This window comes from Balaenoptera physalus (assembly GCF_965194825.1).
Source record: "Balaenoptera physalus genome assembly, chromosome: 9".
Taxonomy (NCBI): Eukaryota; Metazoa; Chordata; class Mammalia; order Artiodactyla; family Balaenopteridae; genus Balaenoptera; species Balaenoptera physalus.
Genome location: NC_138888.1, coordinates 12,301,525 through 12,313,883, shown reverse-complemented (window position 1 = coordinate 12,313,883; position 12,359 = coordinate 12,301,525).

Here is a 12,359-nt window from a genome sequence, read left to right as displayed (position 1 = left end):
TAGGCAAGGGTAGCATTTACCTTCTTAGAAGGTTCTGAAAAACATCGTATCACATAGCACTATGGTCATACGCAGGGTGAAGATTTAGAGATTTCTAAGTAGTAATGCTATCAGGGCTTCATTTAGGACAGTGTTTTTTATAAAATTTATTCAATTAATTACAGTCCTCTTTTTATCATATTACTATCTGAATTGTTAGCCAAATAGTGTCTGACCATATGTTAAAATACATTCTCATTACAGGGAGAGGGCTTTGAGAGTGGACAGAGAAAATTTTTAACCTCTGTGTCATTGACATTCTATATAATTTATCTTCAGAAATACACTGTTTGGCAGGATTCATTTTCCCTTCTTTACAAATAAGCAAACTCAAATCCATGGTCACACAGCCTTTGATTTGCATAGATGTTTGAACCCTGGGTTTGCTGACTTCAAAGCTATGCCTTACTTTAAAAAATGCTCTTTTGGACAGGTAGATTCTAATTATAATATATGGTCTGTATAATTAATTTCATAGAGCTGCTGTAACAACATACCAAAAAGTGGGTGGCCTAGAACAACAGAAACTTAATTTCTCATAGTTCTAGAGGCTAGAAGTCTGAAATCAAGGTGTTGGCAGGGCCATTCTCTCTCTGAAGGCTCTAGAGGAGAATCCTTCCTTGCCTCTTCCCAACTTCTGGAAGTTCTCAGCAATCCTTGTTGTTCTTGGCTTGTAGATATGTCACTTCAGTCTCTGCCTGTGTCGTCACATGGCTGTTTTCCATCATGTGTCTTCACATCTTCCTTCTATGCTTGTCTGTATCTAAATTTTCTTCTTAAAAGCACACCAGTTATATTGGATTAGGGGCCCACCCTACTCCAGCATGACCTCATCTTGACTAATTATAATGACCCTATTTCCAAATGAGGTCACATTCTGTGGTACTGGAAGTTGGAACTTAAACATACGTTTTTGGAGGACACATTTCATAACAACCTATGACTGAATTCTGTAACTATTTAAGATCTAAGTAAATACACCTGGAACAGTTTAAAACACACATACAGGGGGGAAAGATAGTCACATTTTAAAGTGATGAAACATCTTTATAGAACTCCATTTGTAAATTACTTTGGGTGTTATAAACAAATTTAAAACTTTCATACACGTATTGTTGTATAAATTGTTAAATACGATAGTCACTGCCTAGCTTTTAAGATGGATTTGTAATGCCCATACTTTTATGTTCTTTTAGTAATACTTCAACTAACAAATCGGCAAAGAAAATCCAAAAGTATTGGCATTATGTAGCAAAGAATCTATTTACTGCAAATTATTCTTGCACTTAAAAAAATTCATGCTGACTTTTAAAAGTGAAGGTTTTTTAGACTTCATTAAATACAGCTACACTGAAAATATGCAGTGTGTCTTTCCATTTCATTTCTGTTGTTTCTTTTTTATAGTATATTAGCATTTGTTTTGTCTGCTCATTAAAATTTCCTGTTAAGCAAGTGATATAACTATCATTTTGCTGTTTCAGTGGTTTGTTAGAAATAGGTTTTTCATTTACCAAATAAATTAACAATTTGTTCACTATTTTTATTTATCTAGTAGCATAACCTTAATATATTTCTCTGTTTCTTCATACAATTATCCAGCAAAATCTTTGAGTGAAAAATGGCTTTGTAGCTGACTGACTCCAAGTTGTATAAATATATAGGTCTTTACTAAATAGGTGTTTTAACAAGGTCCCCTATAACTTTTGTAGAAATTTGAATGGAGAATTCTGATTTTCATTTGAAGAGCACCAAAGTACTTAGAACACTGCCCGGCATGTAGTATCCCTGGGTGTTCACTATTGTCATAATTGTCCAAAATGGCTAATAGAGACTTTGGGGGCATGCAAATCACTGTTGTATATTAATTGCAAATAATTAAGGGATAATTTATGCAGATTTGAATATTAACAACCTCACATCAGGGGGTAGGGCGAGGGGATGGGATGGAGTTATGTGTTCTTGGAACCTTAAAGCTCTGAAGTTTTTTCTTCTGCCTCTACAGCTTACTTAGTTATTCGAGCTATATTTGTGTTTCTGGTCCTCAGTACCAGTCTGAAAACATAGGGAGTTTGATTTGTTAGGCTGGTGGCAAGCCTGCTGGTGCACCTGGCTTGCTGGTAATAAAGAGATGGCTGTGATCTAATTTCAGGAAGAACAATTAGACGGCTTCCTTCCTTTTGTTAATTGTCTAAATATGTCCAGATAGTAACAATTTAATGGTGAAAACATAGTATTCCTCATTTTCTTATTCAGCAAAGCAGGAACTCAAGTTTTAAGAGTAGAGATTTTTCCATGGGACTTGAAAAACGCTGATTCGATTAAAATGAAAAAAAAAGATTTATACTTTTCTCATAAATACACTCATACTAAAAAGAAAGTTGTTGGGACTTCCCTGGCGGTCCAGTAGTTAGGACCCCACGCTTTCACTGTTGAGGGCGAGGGTTCGATCCCTGGTCGGGCAACTAGGATCCCACAAGCCGCGCCATGCAGCCATGTGGGGGAGAAAAGAAAAGTTGTTAATCACTGAAATAAACAAATTACGTTTTAAAAATTGTGTCTGACTCAGTCCATTGTATGGGAAGAATTGTCTTACTCAAATCATTTAGAAAAATGCTTTAAAAATTTTTTGTTAGACCTCCCTATATGACACTGAGAATTTGAAAAGCATATTTAGAGTTATTTTATCCCAAATTAAGTCTGTCGAATAAAATTTGAGGTCTCAAAAGATATTATCTACTTGAGAGAGAGAAGTGAAGTTATTTAATTACTGTCCATTCTGGACTATCTAGTCATTCATAGAAACTAGTTTAGGAAGACATAGTAGGGATCTTGGTTCCATTGGAAATCATGAAATGCCACAATAACTGTAGTTACCTGTACTTCCAAATGGAAAGCAGTAATTTAATTTCTCATCAGAGCTTTAAAAAAAATAGTAGCTAGACTCTCTAGGGGATAATGTAAAATTTAATTGTTACCTTGATATAGAAAGCTAAATTTGGAATTTGGCAATCCCTTCAACTGTGTTACAACTGTACTTTTTCTTTGCCACATGCTGTAGATGCAGTCCTTTAAATGGGGAGGTGTAAGTACAAACTGTACCTGTCTCCAGATCCACAGTTCAAAGCCTTTGCTTTAATTTGAGCTCTGTGTTGGAAGTTTTCTTCCTAACATGACTTCTATACTCTGAGCAGATAAACTCAGTAGTGTACATTTTAATTAATGGCAGACAAAGAGTGACTTCTTAAATTAGTATCAGTTTTCAAAGGACCAAAAAAGGATTTCCCTTACACCAGCAGCATTTTCATTTAACTGTTAGTAAAAGTAGGGAATGTGGGAATGTTTATGGATGAAGGAAAAATTCTAATGGAGGATTCACCTGAGAAACTATGAGAATAAAGGCACTGAGTAGCCTTGGGATCTTATGAGCCTCCAGCTATGTGATTATTCTAACTATCCAAGGGTTGTAGATGAGGGTATGGCCTTGATTCTTTTCTAAAGCACTAAACATCAGATGGAAATGATTTTCAGAGCATATAGGAATAGTATAACCAGGTCTTGAAATCAGGATGACATCTAAGTCCAGAGAGTTGAGTAAGGCTGACATTTTGTGATTTGTCATTGAGTCCTTTCAAGGTGTGATTTTCTCAGTTTCTCCAGAGGAATACTTTGGTACTTTTTCCCTTTGTTCTTAGCAGTTTAGACAGCTAGCTCTCTATCCATTGTCGTTAACTCCAGCGGTTGATGGTCTGGTGGAAAAAGAAAGTCGCTATTGACTACTTATGCCTTTTGTTGCGTTTTGTTGTCAGATATCTACTTTGGCATCTTAAACAAAACATCTCTTCTGGCTGGAAGTGGTTGAGCCAGGTTGATTTTTAATGGTATATATTTTTTCTGTTGCTCAGTGAGTAGTCTTTGCTTTTGTTTCTCTCTTGATTGTTTACATTTTTAATTTAACATTTCAAAATGGTTTCTGATAATCTAATACAATTTATACACATACACGTATATATGTACATGCATATGTGTATATATCAGGCACCTTCTCAACCTTTAGCAAGCTTTGTAGATTTTCTTTTGATCTTTTTATGATTGTACTTGAATATTCTCTCAGGAATCAGACAACTTAAAAGCAATATCTTTTCTTTCTCTGCTTTGAGTCTCACACATGCTTAGCAAACTTGTAGTTCCTAGGAATTAGATCTTTAAAGGCTGATATAGTCTCATCAGGGCCGACTCAGTCTTTATTAGAAAAATGACTCCTTTAAATGCCCCAATAACTAGAAATTAATTTGTACTCAGTATTAAATGTATTCTCAGAGAATGAGAGCGAGCAAGAGAGCTGCCTTTAATTTTTAAAGCAGTGATATTTCTGATAGCCGGCTAAAAAAAAAAGTAGCTTTAAATGATTTTTGAGTTATGATTCATCTTCTGATTTATTATAGCCTAATAGTACTCTCTAAAATTATTGTCCAGTGGTCTCAATAGCATCAGTACTATGGTTCACTTTGTGGATTTTCTTCAGCTTCTTTCTTTGCACCAGCTGGTTCCAAAGACGCCAAAAGTTAATTGAGACTGAATAAGAAAGACTTCAGAGAGAAGACAGATGTGAGATGAGTGAGAGGGATACAGCAGCGGGCAGGCATGTGCCCCTTTTTGGCCTTTTGACTTGTTTCATATTCAGTGTTCTACCAAAAAGAAACCTTTCTTCTTTTATTTTTCTTTTTTGTAAAATTTTTTTTTTTTTTTTTTTTTCAGGGACAAGAAAGTAGAGTTTATTGGTAGGCATGGGTAGGGAGGGGGCAGCACCAAGGCTCTCACGAGTGCAGGGCCCGCCATTTGTCCAGGGGGCCACGATTAGGGATGTACTTGACCCCACAGCCATCTGGGATGAGCCGCTTTTCTGCCACCATGTTTTCAAATTCATCTGCATTAAACTTAGTAAATCCCCACTTCTTGGAGATGTGGATCTTCTGGCGGCCAGGGAACTTGAACTTGGCCCTGCGGAGGGCCTCAATCACATGCTCCTTGTTCTGCAGCTTGGTGCGGATGGACATTATGACCTGGCCAATGTGGACCGTGGCCACTGTGCCCTGGGGCTTTCCAAAGGCACCACGCGTACCTGTCTGAAGCCTAGATTGGGGACAGCATGCCAGTCGTTAATGTCCACGGGAAAGGGCTGTCTCCAAGGTCCCTTAGGGCAACCCACACAGGCAACAGGCTGCATACACTACCCAGGAGGCTGCTGTCTGCAGCCACTGTGCACCTCTTTTTTGTAAATTTTTTGAAGGCTGTTTTATGGGCGTCCTCTTGGATGTTCTAATTTATGAACCACCATTCTAAGCTCCTTTTTATCAAACTGATTAATTCAAAGTGAAGTACATGATTTCATTGAGCCATTGTGCCTAGAATGGATGGATAGGAATAAAAGCAGTATGTTTGGCTCATCATGTATTTAGAGTACATATTTGAAACCCAGGCAGTAGACCTCTTGCGATGATGATAAGCAAGCAAAAAACCCAGACATTTATATGGTTTTGGAATTTAACCCAGGAAAGAACACTACATGGGTGGTCCTGCACAGATAGTCTGATGTACACCCTTGGGCCCTCTTTAGTATTACAACCTATCGTAGTAAATGAGAATTAATAACGTTCTCAATGCCTTTGCACCAACGTGGCTGTTCCTACACCCTTCTCTCTAATCATTTTATGATCTGGAATTCACTTCTGTTAACATGGACTGCTGAGGCCCTAGCACTGTTCTTGCTTCTGGCTTTCTCATATTCTTCTGATCTTATAGCTTTCATCTTTAATTAAAAATCTTTGAAGCCCTAGGAGAGGGACTCACATATTTTAGGATGCCGTTTTTCCTATAACTTGCACAGTAGAAAGAACCATGAGTCTGTGGGAAGTTAGCTTTGTGATACCCATCAGTAACGTGATTTGTTGCCTTGTGCTAGCACTCTAATTTTTACCTAGAGCAAGGTTCAAAACTATGGAAGGTGTACCAGCATTTTCCTTCTTCCCTCAAAAGATGTGTATACTTTACAGGTCCAACTATGACAGGTACCATTCATGTATCCAGGAACTCTTTCTTGCTAAGCCACGAATTTGCCACATTTCTCTCGGTGGCCAGTGCTAGTCACAGTTCTTAGCATTAGAACTGAAACCTCTTCATTCTGGCCCTGAAGCAGTTTACCATTTAAAATTGTACACCTTTCTTAAACAGTTATCCCAGCATCCTCTCAGTGTGCAGCGTATACTTTTTTAGTTCTTAAGGTGACATTACATGATGTTACTTTCCATTGATTAACACCATTCACAGTTAAGATTGTTTTGTCTGTGCCTCACTTGAGATGCAGTCACATCTTGCATAATTTAGTCCATTAAGGGTTCTGTCCCTGAATTCTTTTAAGTATTGTAAAACAAAAATAGTAATATAGTTAAGATTATTTACTGACTCTTAATTTTATAGATGTCACAATGCCCCAATTGTGTTTTGGCCTTATTTTCAACTTTTTAGGGAAAAGAATCCTTAATGAAGATGTTAAATGGAATAATTACATCCTTTGCCATTTGTTTTAGGTTTACTTTAACCTTGTCAATAAGATTGTTATAAGTAATTATTAGAAACATGCAAAGGCATGACCTCTGAGCCCAGTTAAATTTTGTTTCCAGTATTAAAACTTTTTTTTTAAATATTAAGGGGACAGTTTTTTAAATTAAATTACATTGGAGGAGGAAAATTGAAAAGAACTCAGAGAGTAGAATTAGGACTAGCATACTTGCGTTATTTCCCACAGAAAATAAAGCCAGTGAGAGGCCAACACAGATTGTTGAAGAAAAGAACGAGCATTGTTATTTAGCACCTAAATATACCCAGATTTCTTTTTTTTTTTTTTTTTTTTTTTAATTATGAGCACCTTTAATTATTATTGATTGATTTATTTATTTTTTGGCTGTGTTGGGTCTTCGTTTCTGTGCCAGGGCTTCCTCTAGTTGCGGCAAGTGGGGGCCACTCTTCATCTCCGTGCACGGGCCTCTCACTATCGCGGCCTCTCTGCTTGCGGAGCACAGGCTCCAGACGCGCAGGCTCAGTAGTTGTGGCTCACGGGCCCAGTTGCTCCGCGGCATGTGGGATCTTCCCAGACCAGGACTCGAACCCGTGTCCCCTGCATTAGCAGGCAGATTCTCAACCACTGCGCCACCAGGGAAGCCCCAGATTTCTTTTTGAAATGAGAAAGTTAACCTTTTTGTCAAGGATTCATGTTTATGGAATCCAAATATGTTAGAATAAAATATTTTAAGATTATGAGTCGTCATGGGAATCAGTGCTTTTATGGCCTTTTTGACTTTTTAGTATTGAGCGCCCTCAGAGATTGGATCCAATTTATATTAAGAAAAATAAGTCTCAGAAGTTTGTCCACTTCGGAACTTGACTGAACTCAGTACTTTGTTGGTAGAAGCGTCGAGTGAAATTTTATCTGCTTAATGTTGGTTTTGAAGTAATTTGGTTTAGTAACTTGCAACAGTAAATAGACAACAAGAGTTGTTTTTTTTTAATCAGTAGCTTAAAATGTAGGCCAGGTATTGAAATCCTTAGATTTGTTAAGCATAATTGAATTATTTATATCTAGGTTGTTCTTTAACGACACTTACATTCCCTTTCTCAGTTCTTACACCTTTTAACACGTTTCCAAATCACGTGCACTTTTCATTTCCTTTGGGAGGACTAAAGACATAACCTAACAGCTTTAGAAATAACCCTGATTGCTGTACGAATATGTTTGCCTTCAGTAAATTCTTTCTCACTTGGTAAGAGAGGAAAATGGCCTACACACCATTTTGTAGTCAGTTTTGGGTGAAGTGCATGGGCTTTTCCTGATGATATAATGCCCGTTATCAGAGCTCATCTCATATAGAGGCTTCAAGTGTGCAGATCATGTTGCAAATTAGAAATGCAATTGAATGATGTTGTTCACATTGGTCTTTAGAGTATGGAATTTCAGCTTAATTTTTTGTCCTTTGATCAGTACATGTAGCAGATCGGAAAATGAACCCAACTTGAATTTACTTTCTTTGAAAGAGAAGTGGTAACATACCCAAAGTGCTTATCATTCAGTATTGAGACCAACTTCAGATGATTGTGGAGCCGAGAGGAGTTCTGTTTAGGCAGTGAGACTAACCATAGTGAAATTATAACCACCACTGTGGCCTCTCTCTAGCTGAAAAAAGTCATACTTCTGAACATAGGCTTATGCTGAGGTTTATTTTAGCAGATGAGAATCTTTGCCTGTTACATTTGGAATTATTGTTTGAGCATATTTTAATGTGCTAGATATTTGTGTTGAGCTGCATTCAGTCTCTCTTTTTTTTTTTTTTTTTAATATAACCGCTTTTTATTTATTTATTTATGGCTGTGCTGGGTCTTCGTTTCTGTGCGAGGGCTTTCTCCAGTTGTGGCAAGTGGGGGCCACTCTTCATCACGGTGTGCGGGCCTCTCACCATCGCGACCTCTCTTGGTGTGGAGCACAGGCTCCAGACGCGCAGGCTCAGTAGTTGTGGCTCACGGGCCTAGTTGCTCTGTGGCATGTGGGATCTTCCCAGACCAGGGCTCGAACCCGTGTCCCCTGCATTGGCAGGCAGACTCTCAACCACTGCGCCACCAGGGAAGCCCTGCATTCAGTCTCTTGAGGGAGATTTGCAGTTCTCTTAGCTGCGCATGAAAGTGCTACAATAAGTTTATGGATCCAGGAAAAGAGAAAAATTTCTGGGGCAAAGTTCCATATCTTTTAAATACATATTTTGGGGAGATTTTTAAGTGAGATAAATTTCTTTGCAGATTGCTTTCCTTGGAAATAATGTTGACAAACACTGGAGATATTATCATACATCTGGCCTGTTTTCACTTGTATAAGGGCAACTGCCTAATGTGTACCGTGAAAAGTATACTTTCAACATTTTCAGAAAATTAGGTTGTTAAAGCATAAACCAGATTTTCAAGTCATAAAGACTGTTTTTAGAAGATAAGTTTAAGTGAGGTAGCTAGTTACAACATCTTCTGACCAGTCACTTTGTAAGTATGCAGTAATTAAGATTTGGGGACCTAGATATAAATATTAAATTTTTCTCTACACTGAGCACACATATTAGTGTGGACTATGCCCAGCATCTGGGAGTTAATGTGACAGTTTTTCAAAGGTGATGCAGCATTTAAAATATTAGATTGTTTTACTTTTGTGTCTTAAAATAAAAATCAAAGTATTGGTTGTAATGGATAGGAGTGTGAAGATAAAACAGAAGATTTCCTATTGAAGACTTTACAAAATTTTGATAAGGTTGTATATTCTGAAAAAACGATCAATTCACTTTTTACCCCTAAATCTCTCTTCTGGTGAACAAGAAGATGGTTCTTCTAAGAGTCAACACACTTTTCAGAATGATTCACTTCCTTAAATTTTTAAGAATATTTTGATAAAGATCTTTCAGTGCATTATTCAAGCTCATGTCCTTTTGTGTACTGTTTTCTGGAGAGCCCATAAAGGGAAGTGTACTTGCTTTTTAGGCCTAGGAGAATAGAAAATATTTCCAATACCCAGGTGATTTTGTTTCCCTGATTATGTGCCTCTCCCATTCCCCACAAAATCATTGCAAATTTTTTCTCACCCATAGCAATACATACTTTCCACCCCCCCCACCCCACCCCCCCCCGCTTTGAGCAGAGGACCCTCCTCCTTTCTCACGGTACAACTGGTAGATGGGAACCACTTTGTTTCAGTCTCCCTCTAAGCGTTGTCAAAATGATCTAGTCCGTGCCTCTAGACCAGTAGTTCTGAATCAGGAAGGTTTTGCTCCCTCCTTCCCCCAGGGGACATTTAGCGATGTCTGGAGACATTTTTGGTTGTCACAGCAGGGCTGCGGTTGGTATTACTACTGGTATTCAGTGAGTATGAGGGACAGGGTGCTGCTGAAAGTCCCGCAGTGCATAGGGCAGCACCCCGACCCCCTGGCGACAAAGAATTCTCCCTCCAAATTCAGAGGTGCTGGGACTAGAAACCTTACTCTCTAGTCTTAGGAAGAAGTGTCACTCCTTAGGTCCAAAGCGAATTTCTTGGTATTCTCTTCAGCCTGTTTTACTTAGGACACCACTTCGTCAAATATCATCTCTTTCCTGTGTTTTTAAACTTTCTCTCTTCATTGACCCCAAGTTTTCCTGTTTAATGTGCTCAGGTGTCTCACATTTATTAAAAAAATGAAAACTTGCCCTTGACTTTGCGTCCTTTTCCAGTTACTGGTCTCTTTATTTGCTTTATAGCAAGATCTTTGGAAAGAGTTTTCATTTGTCTCGATTTCTTCTTCCTTTTATTCTCAGTGCACTGTCGTCTGCTTTTGACCTCACCAGTCCACTAAAGCTGCTTTTTCTAAAGTCACCAGTGGCATGTTGGACTCCATGATCTAATAACTCTGTTTACCTTTCCCCAGTCACCTATCTGTTCTCCACCACAAACACCATGTGTTCCGGCATTTCGATGTAATCTGCAGTTCCTCCAGAGTGCTTTACTGCCTGTCTTGCTGTTTCTTCTGCCTGAGATGGGATCCTCCTCTTCTTCACTCTGTGGACTCCTCTTTATCTCCGAGACTCAGTGCGAGAGCCACATCTTTAACCTTTTCTGCTCCCCCTAGCAAAGTGGCCATTCTCTTCCTTGAGGGCTGAGATCAGATCTTATTTATGCTCCTAGTGAAATGCCTGCCTCATAATATACCTTCAGTAAAAATTGGTGGAAAGAATAAGTGAACATTAAAAAGAAATTAGAAGAGTCCAAAAAAAATCACAGATTTGGAGAAATTAGTTCTTAGCTACACAGAGCCTTAGACCAGCAATTTCAGCATCACACCTGGCAGCTTGATAGAAACTCAGAATCCCAGGCTCCATCCCAGACCTGCTGAGTCAGTATCTGCATTTTAAAAAGATCCTCAGGTGATTTGTAGGAATGATAAAATTTGAGAAATAGGATTCTACTTCATTTCTTCCCCAACAAATGTGGGTTTTCATATGTTCAAATGGAATATATATGTTTATACACACATATATCTATACACACACGTTTTTGATGTTTTTAAGGACTAGGATAGCTACTTTTATAAATAGGCTTAATGGTAAGAAAAAAATAGTAAAATGGAAATTTAAGGCAAGGGTAAATTTGATGATGTGTTACATATTCTTTAAAATTATATTTCTCATAAGACAACAGCAGAGGCCCTGTGTGATACTCGTTTCTGAAAAGAAAGAGATCATTTTTTAACTAAAAGGGCTTGGTGTATTTAAGAGTTTTATTTGATACCATCTCTGATAATGTTTGTAAACAAGAGCCTTGAGTACATTTCTCATGTGACTATTCCTATTTTGTCTATAAGTTGAATCTCATTAATTCTTGGGATGGGGGTGGGGCTATGGATTTGGATCGAGGGCATGAATTCCTAGATTTCTTTTGGCTGTTTCTGATTGGGGAGGGGGAGGTCCCAAAGGTTGTCTTGGCCTCACTTTACCCCGTAGATACTAGCAATGTGCCCATAAAGAGTGAATATAATTTAATAAAGTATGAAAGGCTAAAAACAAGTCATTGATAAATGAGATGAAAAGATTGGGAACTCTCAAGGCTTTAAAGTTACTTCAAGCAGTATGACCCAGCTCTGCTTTAAGATGAACATATAAGGGTGAATGGTATTATATGACACAACTTTTGTGTAATGTAGGATTTCAGTTGTAGTACTAAAATTTTTATAACATAATTTCCAGAAGCATGGGAAATCTGATTTTTTTGATTGAGTCTGAAAAAACAAGACAGCTCAAAGTTACATGTTTTGATCAGACATTTAAACTTCCAAGTTCCTTGCCAGATTCTTTGAAACTATTTACAAACCTTTATTTTAAATGCTAAGATTTAAATTTGACTCTAAAACTCAAATAACAAGCTTGAGGTGTTAGAGTTGGAAAAAGCATGTTACCACATGGGTTTATCATTGGAATAGAGAAACAAATTCATAGTAAATTCAGCAAATACTTATTGAAGAGTATATATTTCAAGTGCTTTGATACATAAAAGTTGGTGGTAGCAGGTGGTTGAGAGTGATAGTAAGGAGTTGACAGAACACGGTCCCTGCCTTCAAGGAGTTTACCTTTTAAGTGGGAAACAGCCAGTAAACTACATTTCAGTATTGTGTGAATTGCAGTAACAGAAGGATGTACAGGCTGCAGCTGAATCAGAGAGGAAGGGCACTTGTTGCTAGATTTCAGTTAGAAGATGCATTTTTAGTTCAGCA